Genomic DNA, 13,848 nt, shown 5'->3' on the forward strand with positions numbered 1-13,848 from the left:
TGGAGGATCCTCAAAGAATTAAAAATAGAACTACCATATGATCTAGCAATTCCACTTCTGGGAACATATCCAAAGGAATGATCTTTAGATCATTGAAAAGATATCTGTAGCCCTGTGTTCAGAGCAGCATTATTTACAATAGCCAAAACATGAAACAACCTAAGAGTCCACTGAAAGGTAAGTGGATAAAGAAGTTGTGGCGTGTGTGTGTGTGTGTGTGTGTGTGTGTATGCATGTGTGTGTGTACATAGTGGAATATTATTCAGCCATAAAAAAATAAGGAAATCCTGCCATTTGCAACAACATGGATAAATCCTGAGGGCATTATGCTAAGTGAAATAAGGCAAAAAGAGAAACACAAATACCACATGATCTCATTTATAGGTAGAATCATAAGAAAAAGAAAAGAAAAGAAAAGGACCCAAACTGAGAAAAAGGATCAGATTTGGGATAACCAGAGATGGGGCCAGGGGAAGAGAAGGGTGAATTGGAACAAAAAAGGTTAAAGAGTACAAACTTCCTGTTATAAGATACACAAGTACTAGGGATATAATGTGCAACATGATGACTATAGTTTCCTCTGCTCTATGACATATAAAAGTTGTTAAGAGAGTAAATCTTAACAATTCTTACCACAAGAAGGGTTTTTTCCCTCATTTCTTTTTATTCTCTCTATATGGCTTGATGGATGTTAACTTACTATAGTAATTACTTCACAGTCTAAACTTTATGCTGTAAACCTGAAACTCACACAGTGACATATGCCACTTATATCTCAATAAAACTGGAAAAAAATTAAATAAATATATATATAAAATTTTTAAAAAATTTAATGATTTTTTCTAAAAAATAAGCGTACATAATAATCTCTATCAAAATAACACCAGTATTCTTCACAGAGCTAGAACAAACAATCCTAACATTTGTATGGAATCAGAAAAGACCCCAAATAGCCAAAGCGATCTTGAAAAAGAAAACCAAAGCTGGAGCCATCACAATCCCTGACTTCAAGCTGTATTACAAACCTGTAATCATCAAGACAGTACGGTAGTGGCACAAAAACAGACACTCAGATCAATGGAACAGAATAGGGAATCCAGAAATGGACCCACAAACGTATGGCCAACTAACCTTTGACAAAGCAAGAAAGAATGGCCAGTGAAATAAAGACAATCTCTTCAGCAAATGGTGCTGGGAAAACTGGACAGCAGCATGCAGAAAAGTGAACCTGGACCACTTCCTTACACCATACACAAAAATAAACTCAAAATGGATGAAAGACCTAAACGTAAGACAGAGAGCCTCAAAATCCTCAAGGTGAAAGCAGGCAAAAACCTCTTTGACCTTGGCCACAGCTACTTCTTACTCAACACATCTCCGGAGGCAAGGGAAACAAAAGCAAAAATGAACTATTGGACCTCATCAAAATAAAAAGCTTCTGCACAGCAAAGGAAACAATCAGCAAAACTAAAAGGCAACCAACAGAATGGGAGAAGATATTTGCAAATGATATAACAGATAAAGGGATAGCATCCAAAATCTATAAAGAACTTACCAAACTCAACACCCAAAAAACAAATAATCCAGTGAAGAAATGGGCAAAAGACATGAATAGACACTTCTCCAAAGAAGACATCCAGATGGCCAACCAACACATGAAAAAAATGCTCAACATCACTCACCATCAGGAAAACACAAACCAAAACCACAATGAGATCACCTCACACCTGTCAGAATGGCTAAAATTCACAACTCAGTCAACAACAGATGTTGGTGAGGATGCAGAGAAAGAGGATCTCTTTTGCACTGCTGGTGGGAATACAAACTCTGGAAAACAGTATGAAGGTTTCTAAAAAAATTAAAAATAGAACTACCCTATGTCCCAGCAACTACACTACTAGGTATTTATCCAAGGGATACAGTTGTGCTGTTTTGAAGGGCCACATGCACCCCAATGTTTATGGCAGTACTATCAACAATAACCAAAGTATGGACAGAGCCCAAATATCCTTCAATAGATGAATGGATAAAAAAGATGTGGTATGTATATGTATATGTGTATATACTCAGCAACCAAAAAGAATGAAATTTTGCCATTTGCAACTATGTGGATGGAACTAGAGGGTATTATGCTAAGCGAAATGAGTCCGAGAAAGACAAATATCATAGGACTTCACTCATATGAGAAGCTGAAGATACAAAACAGATAAACATAAGGGAAGGGAAGCAAAAATAATATAAAAACAGGGAGGGGGACAAAACATAAAAGAGTCTTAAATACAGAGAACAAACAGAGGGCTGCTGGAGGGGTTGTGGGAGAGGGGATGAGCTAAATGGGTGAGGGGCATTAAGGAATCCACTCCTGAAATCACTGTTGCACTATATGCTAACTTGGATGTAAATTAAAAAATTAATTAGTTAACTTTAAAAAATAACTGTACATTTTAACACCAAGAATGAAGAAGGGAGCGGTGCCTGGCTGGCTCAGCTGGAAGAACTTGATCTTGGAGTTGTGAGTTTGAGCCCCATGTTGGGTGTAGAGGTTACTTAAAATGAATAAATAAATTAAAACTTAGAAAAAATATTATATGGGGTGCCTGGGTGGCACAGTTGGTTGAGCATCTGACTTCAGCTCAGGTCATGATCTCACAGTTCATGAGTTTGAGCCCCACATCGGGCTCTCTGCTGTCAGCACAGAGTCCGATTCAGATCCTCTGTCCCCCTCTCTCTGCCCGCGCCCCTACTCATACTCTCTCTCTCTCAAAAACAAACATCTAAAAAAATAAATACAATAATTTAAAAAAAAAAAAAAAGAATGCAGAAGAGACAAAATCTTAGACCAAAAGACAGCCTTTCCATTAAACACATTTAGATTAATGAAGAACTCACTCCGTGTTCCCTATAAAAGTACTGTCATGGGACAGCACTGGTCTACAGAGTCACATCAGAGAACCACTGACTTAAAGAAATATAAACTAATAATACCAGATACTCCTTATGAATTCAACTTTGGTCACAAAAATGAAAAACACTAGTTTAAATTGCTTGTTTTTAAAAGTTAGGTGGGGCGCCTAGGGTGGCTCAGTCGGTTAGGCGGCCGACTTCGGCTCAGGTCATGATCTCGAGGTCCGTGAGTTCGAGCCCCGCGTCGGGCTCTGTGCTAGCAGCTCAGAACCTGGAGCCTGTTTCAGATTCTGTGTCTCCCTCTCTCTGATCCTCCCCCGTTCATGCTCTGTATCTCTCTGTCTCAAAAATAAATAAACGTTAAAAAAAAAATTAAAAAAAAAAAAGTTAGGAAAAGCAGCATATTGTATGTGTGTTGATTTACTACATCATTATCTTGGAGAAAATCTGTTCCTGGTGCTGGAGGAGGCATTGTTTGATTGCAAAGGCTAAATAATACACTTGAAAAATCCAACAGAGCTGTGAGTTACCAGGCCTGTCCTGCCTAATTACTAAGAAAGGCACTAAATGAGAGCTTAATACTTTGTTATCTTCCCACAACAAAACTGTTTTGAGTTAATCTGTTACCAGCATTCTCACAGTTAGTCAAAAAATCTCAAAACTTGTCCATCAGGTGGGTATATTTATATAAATATATTTGTATAAATTGTATGTATTCATATAGTGTGCATTCTGCTCCCTTCTGTTTTCTCTTTGACTATGTTTTCTGGTTATTCAAATGTAGGTAGTTACCACGGAGGATGTATTATGTAGTCAGTTAGTTTTCAGAGAGGTTAGGGCAGACCTCAGCTGACATACAAAATTATTTTCTAGTTTCATAAAAAATTTTGGTTCATTCTTTTGAATAATACTCAGTAAGTACTTAATTGTTTAATTGTATAATTAGTTCACAAAGAAAGATCATGTCTAGTTAATTTGCTTTTTGCAGCACCTAGGCAACAAGTTGACTTTAAGTATTTTCATTTTAAGATCTAAATCTGTGTAAACTTAAATCCTCACCAATTTCTCTCAATGATCAACTCCTTTCACTTAAGCAAAAATTATGTTTAAAAGTCTTTTAGATATCAGTTTCATGACCTGAACACTTCAGGTTCCCCATTTCTTATCCACAATTCCCTTTTCCTAAGGATTTTCCATCAAATCACCTTTCTCAGAGCTCATCCCAATAAGCTCTTAAACAATCATCCCTCTGGTTTTCTCATGTTCACCCCGACACCACTCTCTGCCATTTTGCTGTGACCTCATGCCAACTCCTCCTTCCTTGAACGCTCATCAGAACCTGGGAGGACACTCTAATCCCATCTATGGGGATCACAGACCTTGACTACTGGTTTGTACTGAAGAAGTCTCTTCTCATTTGAGCTAGCCCTGCCACTTTTACAGAAATCATTTCTCATTTTTAGCCCTTGATTATCCTCATCCACTGGGCTCCCCATATCGCTTATTTTGGGTTCCTAATGTTTCACAATAACTCACTGCCTTCTACTAGATTACCAAACCCAGGTAAATTATTCTCTCTCCTCTAAACTTCCTTCATTCAATCCAATCTCCTTTTTTCAGCTTTTCCACTTCTATACTTCCTACCAAATTGTTCCTAACAGCCAGGAACAATTCATCTCATTCAAAAGGTGATGATAAAAGTATACCACCTCAAAGAAATCTACCCGGGGCACCTGGGTGGCTGAGCTGGTTAAGCGACCAACTCTTGATTTTGGCTAAGGTTATTGCTTCTCGGCCTTTTGGCTAAGATCAAGTGTTGATTTTGGCTCAGGTCATGATCTCATAGTTTATGAATTCAAGCCCGCATGTGGGGCTCTGTGCTGACAGCGTGAAGGCTGCTTGAGATTCTGTCTCTCCCTCTCTCTCTCTCTACCCCTCCCCCACATGCATGTGCTCTCTATCAAAATAAACACTTAAAAAAAAAAAAAAACTACCCAAATTAATGTAGGATTAAAGGTACAGAGAGGAAACAATAGTCAAAATTTATTGCCAACAATAATTAGCAATTCTCCTATCACAGTTTTAAAGAGAGAATTTAAAAAAATTTTTAAGTTTTTATGTTATTCTTTGAGACAGCATGCACGTGAGGGGGGCTAGTGGGGGAGAGAGCGGTGGGGAGGGGGGGTGCGTAGCAAGAGACAGAGTGAGAGCGAGAGCGAGAGCGAGAGAGAGAGAGAGAGGGAGAGAATCCCAAGCAGGGCTCAATCCCACGAACCTTGAGATCATGACCTGAGCTGAAATCAAGAGTGGGACACTTAACTGACTGAGCCACCCAGGCGCCCCGAGAATTTTTCTTATTTTAAATGAAAGGTATCCATTTGGTTTCCCAATGCCAACTCCCACATGGCACAGATGACACGTTGTGTTTCTTATGATATTTGAATGTATCGCTTGGCCCTCAAAAGGTAAAAAATCAATTTGTAATATAAAAGAAACCTCCAGGGGCGCCTGGGTGGCGCAGTCGGTTAAACGTCCGACTTCAGCCAGGTCACGATCTCGTGGTCCGTGAGTTCGAGCCCCGCGTCAGGCTCTGGGCCGATGGCTCGGAGCCTGGAGCCTGTTTCCGATTCTGTGTCTCCCTCTCTCTCTGCCCCTCCCCCGTTCATGCTCTGTCTCTCTCTGTCCCAAAAATAAATAAAAAACGTTGAAAAAAAAATTAAAAAAATGAAACTAAAGTTTAAAAAAAAAAAAAAAAGAAACCTCCAGAATTCCAAATGCACCATCTTGGCTTGGCAGAGGTATATATTTCATGGTATCCAGTTAAGAACGTAGAACTAGGGGGAAAAAAGCATATAAATGGCTTCTGCTCATGTCCCGTAGCTAAACAAGGAAAAGGAACCATTCCACAGTAACAACTCTAAAGAATGAAGGTGAGCCCACTTAATAACTATCCCACAGGCTTTATAAGGGGTGAAGTCTCAAATTGGTCCAAACAACAGATGAGCTATAGTAATTTACATATCTCATAATTTTTATCATTGTTGAGCTCATTTAAAGGTAGTTGGAGGGGCCCCTGGGTGGCTCAGTTGGTTAAGCGTTGGACTTTTGATTTTGGTTCAGGTCATGATTTCATAATTGCAAGATCAAGCCCCACGTCAGGCCTGAGCATGGAGCGTGCTTAAGATTCTCTCTCTGTCTCGGGGGGGGGGGGGGGGGGGGGGGGGCGGCGCGCCTGGGTAGCTCAGTCAGTTGAGCATCCGACTTTGGCTCAGGTCACAAACTCGTGGTTCATGAGTGCAAGCCCCACGTTGGGCTCTGTGCTGACAGCTCAGAGCCTGAAGCCTGCTTTGGATTGTGTGTTTCCCTCTCTCTCTGCCTTTCTGCTGCTCATGCTCTCTCTCTCCCTCCCTCAAAAAATAAATAAACATTAAAAAAATTTTTTTAATAAAATTAAAAAAATAAAAAATTCTCTCTCCCCCTCTGCCCCTGCCTCACTCTTTTTCTCTTTCTCAAAAAAAATAAAAATAATAAATATAATTTAAGAATGGTTTATTTAGAAGGATACGTCAAAATCAAGCTAATGATTCAACTAAAACATATCCCAGAGTTAAGCCATTTCTACTTATCGAGAAAATGTTGACAGAATAAATATGTGTGTCCAAAGAACTATGTGTATTGCATAAACAAAGTACAGTTTATTCTGCCAAGTGCCATCAGTTAGATTACATCTAGTCCCTATCAAACCAACCAACTGAAAAATGAGGAAAAAATTCAACCATTTAACTAGATATTCTGATTAAATTCAGAGCAATACACAAATAGTTTTAATAACACAGGAAGCCAACTATTACCAAAAACATCAGTTAGTGCTACTGTTTGAAAAAACCTGAGGAATAGTTGGGTGGCAAACAAGTTTAATCAGAGAACTCTGTTTTGAAGTTGAGAAAGCGCTTTTCAACAACAAAACAGTTTATTTCTCCTACTCTGTCTTCAACATTTCTTACACGTATCTTATTCAAAAATTACCACTTAACACTCTCTCCTTCAATTGACAAGCTATTGACATTCATTAATTTCCTGCAAACTCCTGCTGAGAACATCACCTTCTCATCAATCATTCATGTATAAAGTCATAAGAAACTTTAGAAATAATAGCTACAGACAGCGTTGCTACTGAAAACCAGTATTTTTCTTTTCTTTAATAAATATTGAAACCCCCCCCCTTTTTTTTTACTTCAGCAGCAAGGAAACTGATAGCTATAGTTAAAATTCAAGTCTATGATTAATGTATTCATCTTAATGTGATACTCCTAGTTTTATTTTCTCTAGTACTAGTCTTGTAATTCTTTTTTTAAAAAGCCAACATTTCTTGTAGGTGTTGTTTTTTTATAAACTGACTCAACACCTCTGTGTAAAAGATAGTGTACATAAGAATAAAACATAAATAATGCATTTCCTTAGCAGTGTTCTCTGGCACTTGTAAGTCTAAAATACCTAAATTTAGAAAGTAAGTAATGACTTCATCAGCATTTCAAATTAGTAAACATTTTTCCGAACTCCTACAAAAGTATACTTTCATACTTTTCCCCCATGACACATCCTTATATTCTTACAGAGAATTCAACCCTGAAAAGGTAAACCCACTTCTAGACCAACATAAAATATACCATCAACTCTGTGTATAATTAAACTAAAAATTGAAAATGAACTCTTTCAGAATTTTAAGGTACAGAAAGGATGCCAATGTCCCAAAGTTTAAAAGAAAAAAAATCCCATTTTTAAGAACAGAGAAAGGAAGAAAAAAGCTAATGTGTCAAAATTTAAAAGAAAAATGAAACTTTCTTTTTAAGAAAAGAGAAAGGAAAAAATGATTTGCCACAGATAAAGTCAGCATTTTTTTTCTACATTTTAAGACCAGGAGTATTCCATAATTGTCACAGTATCTCATTTTAACTATTTACTTAAAGCACTTCTACTCACCCACAGCTCCCCCCTCCCCCGGCCCCAGATCTCAGAGGTGAAGCAGTGAACTGACGGGCAGGCCATATTACATTACCTTCCAAAGTGATAAAACAGCACAGCTCCCTCGCAGAGGTGTTCCTCAGGTGGCAGCCTAACACCACCTTCCCTCGCTGGGACACCTGCACAATGGCACCGCCCAGAAAGATCTTCTACCTTCCCAGGCTGTGCTTTCCCTCAAGGGTGCTCCCTGTTACATAGCGCTGTGAAGTCAATTCAAGTGCACAGACTCAGTACAAGAGAAGATACACAGATGAGGTAAACTACAGGTACACGGTGTTATGTTACTTGATTATCTTGGCAACAAAGTGAAACAATGGCCTAACTCAATCAAGTCTCTTCTCTACCCTTTGGTCAGGGCTGTGTACCTTTTTACTCAAATACCAGCTGGGTGGGGGCAGGGCGGGGGACGGGAAAAAAGGTTGGGGGAGGCTCTGGGTCCAACTTGAAGTTCAAGCTAACTATACTCAAAGCCACCTAAAAACCAGCCTAGTTGTCATGATGGTCTTTGCTCATAAAAATATCCTGACTACCCTTCCTTCTTTCCCTGCTCATTTGAAACTGTTCTTCTAATTCCCACTAGCATAGAGGGAGGTTTTTTTAAATTATTTTTCTTTTTTGGTCTTCAGTGCAAAAAAAAAAAAAAAAAAAAGAAGAAGAAAAGGCAAAGATACACAAAAATTGTTTATTCTGGAAACCTATCATTCCGAGATAATCACTGATGACATAGTGGTATATAACTTTACTATATTTTAATATATATATATATATATATATATATATATATATTCAAAACAAAAATAGGCTTATATTGTACATATTATTTTACATCCTGCCTTTTGCATTTCATAAAATATCCCCCCAAATTTCCTTATCAATATTATTCTACTGAGTTACTATTAATGGTTACTTACAATTTCCTCTTTCTGAAATTCCTCAGAGCTCTAAAATTGCCTCTTCCTTCCTACTTCTCCCTCTGCACTCATCTCTCAATAAGAACAGCACAACCAAAAAGCAACAGCCTTCATTTAAAGAACACAACCTAAACACTGCCAGATAGCTGACAAACGGTTGCATTCATTTTCCATAGCCATGATTTCATTTATACTTTATACTTGTTACATAATTGTGGATGAATAACTACGTGTGCCCACCAAGCTCCAAAGCAGGGTCAGATTACCAAGTCTATGGCGGGTCTCCCTCATAATCCATCACATATAATTCAAAATGACAGTAACTCCAGGGACTCCTAGGTGGCTTAGTTGGTTAAGTGTGCCAACTCTTGATCTCAGTTCAGGTCTTTTTCTCAGGGCTGGGAGTTCAAGCCCTGCACTGGGCTCCACACTGGGTGTGGAGACTACAGTAGTAATAATAATAATAATAATAATAATAATAATAATAACAACCCCAAAGTAAGAGTCACAAAAAGGTATTATTTTTCCCAAGACTACCTCACTGTTTCTTTAAAAAACATTAATTTTTTTCTCTCTCTTTTGGTACTTCCTTGCTAATGCTCAAACACATGTTTGGATTGCCTAGTAAGCACTGCCCCCAGGGTTGAGAAAGGGATAGGTTTGTTCTAAAGAGTAATAGCATTTAGAATTCAGATTACAAAATCTATTCACAAAATCCCATACCTGAGTATACAGAGTTCAGTCAAGTATGTTTTGAAAAGGAGAGAATATTAACTGTCTGTTCAAAGTTGTAGACCCGATGTGGAATCACTGGCAAATGCGTTATGCTGTGTTTGAAACTGTACAAAGCTTACCGAGATATTTACTATGCTTTCATTAAACAGGTTAATTAATAACAGGGCTTGCACTGAGTGATTTTACGGGGAAATTTCAAGTGACTCATTTAGCAAATCTCCACACTTCAATTACGAGAGATGAGCTTCTTAGAAAAACTTAAATGTCAAGAAGTGTCCACCCGCCAATGATATTGACAGTAGTTAAGTCAAACTGCTGTGTCTTAAATCCTGACTTTTACTAGCTGTGGGATCTATGCCTCTAAATCTCCGTTTCCTCATGAAAAACAAACAAACAAACAAACAAACCTCCCTAACTGGGTTTTCATAAAGATTAAATGACTTAATACACGTAAAATGCTTACATCAAGTGTACTGAGTCTTCAAAATATGTTTAGCTAATTATCATTATGCATCATTAGTTTTATAGTTTATAAAAGGTTCAAAACCTAATATTCCACCTCTTTCTCCCCATACTAGGGAATATACTGTACCATACAATCACAAAAATATTATATATTGCTAGGTTGAACCCCTGGCTTATAACTTTCAGATCAACTGTTTTGTTCCAATTTTCTCTAAAAAAAATAAACTGAGGGTAAATATTTATCTTTTATACAACTTATCCAATCTTGCTTTTAATTACACTGCCAGTATGCTATAAAGTGGTATGTGTGTGTGTACACAAATATTTATATACGTATATATATATATTGACCAGTTTGTACATACACTAAACAGTACACGTACTGAACAATACGGGTCTTCAGGAAACCAGTACTTTAAAAGAAAAAAAGAAAATGAAAGCTGAAATAGGAAGTAGCTCTAATATTGTTGTTAAGTTTACACACCATACCTGATGTATCTTTCATTTTTAAAACGATATCTAAATAACATTTTTACAGTTTAAAAGGAACACAGACTACCTTAAACCACACCATAAGGTTTATTCTAGACCGAAAACTAAGTCTACTCAACCAGAACATGAAGCACTAGAAAGACAGAATCCATCATGAGTTTGCCTGGGGTTATTTTGAAACCTTATCATCTGCGAATGCTAGAGTACAAGAGTTTTCTACTTTAAAAAAAAAAAAGAAAAGAAAATTTAAATGTTATTAAACATTCTTTGTTAATTATTTATCTAAAAACATAGAGGAAAGTGGCAGAGTGTGAAGAAAATAGCAGACAGCACTCTGGACTCGCACATAGTCTTTTTCGAAAACCTGGGAGACAGACATGTTCATACCCTGCAGTTTGAGAAACTGAGTCTTGAAGAGGTTAAGTAATATGCCCAAGTTGTAAAGTTAGTAAGATAAAGATACAGGACTTGAATTCATGACTTGCTGACTAACCAGCTCATGACAAGGAAGATGCTACAGGCATTCTCTGTGTTATGATCCTTCTGTCCCAGAGCGGGCCATGGGGGACAAGGACTACAGAACCAAGATCCTTCCAATACTCGTTCTCAACTTTGCTCATGCCCAACACTGGAATCCAGTAAATTGGGTTCAAGTTATTTTTTAACACAGCTGATGGTTCAAGAATGAAAGCAGCTCCTTCTGAAGTCTCATCCCTAACTCACAGGTGAATTCTCTGCATTTTCTTCTATTATTCAATTAATAAGTTAACAAGTATTTCCTGAAGACCCAGAAATGTAGCTGTATCGTAAATTGCCCTTTTATAAGTCACATATAAAACTGCAGAAAAGGAAGAGACCACTTCTATCTTAGTAGTACCTGCCCCCTCCCCGCCAAATGCTCTTTCTTTGCAAAACATTATTGCCCTTATTTACACGAAGGTCATCCTTTACTAGTTTATGAGCTTTTGATACAAATTCTGCGTATTTCCTATTCAACATTAGTCAAAATGTAGATGTTCACTAAATACCTGTTGAAAGAAGGAATGAACTAAACAATGGTGAACAAAACCTTAAAGAACAGGTAAGATTTAGGTGCGCCTGTGTGGCTCAGTCGGTTGAGCATCCAACTTCAGCTCATGTCATGATCTCACAGCTTGTGGGTTTGAGCCCCACCTCGGGCTCTGCACTGACAGCTCAGAGTCTGGAGCCTGCTTCGGAGTGTATCTCCTTCTCTCTCTGCTCCTTCCCTGCTCATACTGTCTCTCTCTCTGTCTCTCTGTCTCTCTCTCTCTCTCAAAATAAATAAACATAATAATAAAAAAAATTTAAAGAACAGGTAAGATTTAGAGAGATGGGAAAAAAGGTAGTTGGGGGAGAGTGCATTCCAACAAGGTGACTGGTTACCATCCATAAAACTGCTGGGGAAAATAGACAGGTCTATGCAGAACATTCATGTCACTATGTAGCAAAATGGTGAACTGGGTAAGATCTGGAATTCCTTAGTAGGGTGTTTAGGACTTCCTTTTCTTATTTATTTATCTATCTATCTATCTACCTATCTATTTATAGCAAGCAAGAGAGAGGGGCAGAGAGAGAGAGAGAATCCCAAGCAGGCTCCTATCTGTTTATTTATTTATTTTAGCGAGTGGGGGGCGGGGAGGGGGCAGAGAGAGAGAATCCCAAAAAGGCTCCACCTCCATGCCCAGTGCAGAGCCTAGCGTGGGGCTTGATCCCATGACCCTGGGATCATGACCTGAGCTGAAACCAAGAGTCAAATGCTCAACCCACTGGGCCACTTAGGTGCCCCTAAACATTTACTTTTAATGCAGAGCAATTATTTGTTTAAATTCAACCCTATGTGAAATCCCTATATATAAAACAGGAACAGACAAAGCAGTACAGAGTGAAGCACCCTGCTTCCCATCCACTAGGTCTCTACCTACCTAACTTGAGAAGACCCAGAAGCCCCTCATGAGAGCACAATTTGAAAAACACTGGGTTGAAGAAAGGTCTGGAAGGGCAGATACCAAAGTGCTCAGAGTATTTATTTCTAAAGAACCAGGTTGGCCTCGGTCGTGGGGTAGGGTAAGGAAGGACTTGAAACACCACTTTTGCTTTTTAAATCCTGTATATTTTTATATTATCTGTACTTTTGCTTATATTGAGCACTTTTTTTTAAAGTTTATTTATTTATTTATTTATTTTGAGAGAGAGAGCAGACACGAGTGTGAGCAGTGGAGGGGCAGAGAGGAGAGAGACAATCCCAAGTAGGCTCTGCACTGTCAGTACAGAGCCTGACTAGGGGCTTGATCTTGATCTCACAAACCACAGGATCATGACCTAAGCCGAAATCAAGAGTTGGACCGTTAAGTGACTGAGCTACCCAGGGGCCTTTATTGAGCACTTTTTATTTTTTAATTTAAAAAGTAATAAATAAGAAACCATTGCTCTAAAACGGCACTTTTAATGGTTAAATTTCAAGTGCACTGCCACATCGTAATGAATCATTTCCCTATAGCAGGGCATTTTCTTCACTAAACTACATTGCACCGAAAATGAACATCTTGGTGCATAATAATTTCCCATATTTAGAATGATTTCCTGAGGATAAATTTATACAAGTTAGCAGCTTCAATTTAGGTTCTACAATGCACTGCTTAAAATAGGACTCTGTAGAACATAAAAATACAAGACTCAGTAAGTATTTTTAAAAAAGCCATCCCATATTAGCAAAATTAGATCCTAGCACTCATGTTTAAGCTACATAAAATCTAATTTACAAAACTAATTAGCCAAGTTTCCACATCTCAAAAGTATATTAAAGAGAAATTTGAATCAGAACTTGAAATCTCTCTACCTTTCATGAATTTTTCATAACTTCTCTTGCCACTTATCGAAACCATACACTTAAAGAATTTTTCCTTCACAGTTGGGTTTCACAGTCTAATTCTGTGAAGTCACAGTACTGTGACAGTACAATCATTCTCTGGCAACAAACTGACATCATTAAATTCTTATTTGTAAGTTCTTTGGGTGTATGGATGTTCTATTTTTACTTCTTCTAAAACCAAAATTTATTCTCTGTTGCCTCTCCACTAAGCTCATATGATTGATACATTTTAATCTAATTTATTCTCTTTGTTCCTAACCATCTTTATAAAACTGTCTTCTGGTGAGTGCTCGGAAAATGCCCATCCAAACAAAATATAAATGACTGCTAGATTGCCTCCTCGTATGAACAATCTGTCATTGCTCTATAGTCCTTGGGAAGAAAAACTCCCAGATCAGAAAGTCTCTTCTTTTTCTTCTCTCTGCTACT

The 13,848-nt window shown here is 38.0% G+C and overlaps 1 protein-coding gene across 2 annotated transcripts in view; it reads right to left on the reverse strand.

Moving 5' to 3' along the window:
* Window positions 1–13,509, reverse strand: part of SLC41A2 (solute carrier family 41 member 2) — a 116,175-nt gene extending 102,666 nt beyond the window's left edge. Inside the window, exons 1-2 of one of the 2 annotated variants that reach the window (XM_015543971.2) lie at window positions 13,387–13,509; window positions 7,961–8,126 (exon numbers count right to left, since the gene is read on the reverse strand). The gene's annotated coding sequence lies outside the window, so the exon portion shown is untranslated. The remainder of the gene's footprint in view (window positions 1–7,960; window positions 8,127–13,386) is intronic. The other variant, XM_007096464.3, reaches the window with a different exon arrangement.
* Window positions 13,510–13,848: the final 339 nt, after the last annotated feature.

Source organism: Panthera tigris, chromosome B4, assembly GCF_018350195.1.
Source record: "Panthera tigris isolate Pti1 chromosome B4, P.tigris_Pti1_mat1.1, whole genome shotgun sequence".
NCBI classification, from domain to species: Eukaryota; Metazoa; Chordata; class Mammalia; order Carnivora; family Felidae; genus Panthera; species Panthera tigris.